This window comes from Eimeria mitis, genomic scaffold (genome assembly GCF_000499745.2).
Source record: "Eimeria mitis Houghton genomic scaffold, Emh_scaff122, whole genome shotgun sequence".
Taxonomy (NCBI): domain Eukaryota; phylum Apicomplexa; class Conoidasida; order Eucoccidiorida; family Eimeriidae; genus Eimeria; species Eimeria mitis.
This window is the reverse complement of record NW_013568279.1, coordinates 24,744-24,992: the sequence shown is the minus strand read 5'-3', so window position 1 is coordinate 24,992 and position 249 is coordinate 24,744. Positions and strand designations below refer to the sequence as shown.

The window sequence follows — 249 nt, the reverse complement described above, 5'->3', positions numbered from 1 at the left end:
AGGGTTTAGGGTTTAGGGTTTAGGGTTTACGGTTTAGGGTTTAGGGTTTAGGGTTTAGGGTTTAGGGTTTTTTTTAGCGCCGAAGGAGACAGTCTCCGTTTTTTATTTTATTGTTTTTTCTGTTTTTCTCTCTTTTGTCTCTCTCTTTATCTATCTCCTTTTCTTTTTTTTATTTATCTCTTCTTATATATTGCTTCCTCTGCTGCTGCTGTTGCTGCTGTTGCTACTGCTGCTGCTGTTGCTGCTGCC

At 39.4% G+C, this 249-nt stretch overlaps 1 protein-coding gene across 1 annotated transcript in view; it reads left to right on the top strand.

The window, feature by feature from the left end:
- EMH_0087340 (uncharacterized protein) overlaps window positions 1-249 on the top strand; it is a gene marked incomplete at both ends in the record, with an annotated part of 3,135 nt that overhangs the window by 2,093 nt on the left and 793 nt on the right. The gene's annotated exons all lie outside the window — the stretch shown is intronic.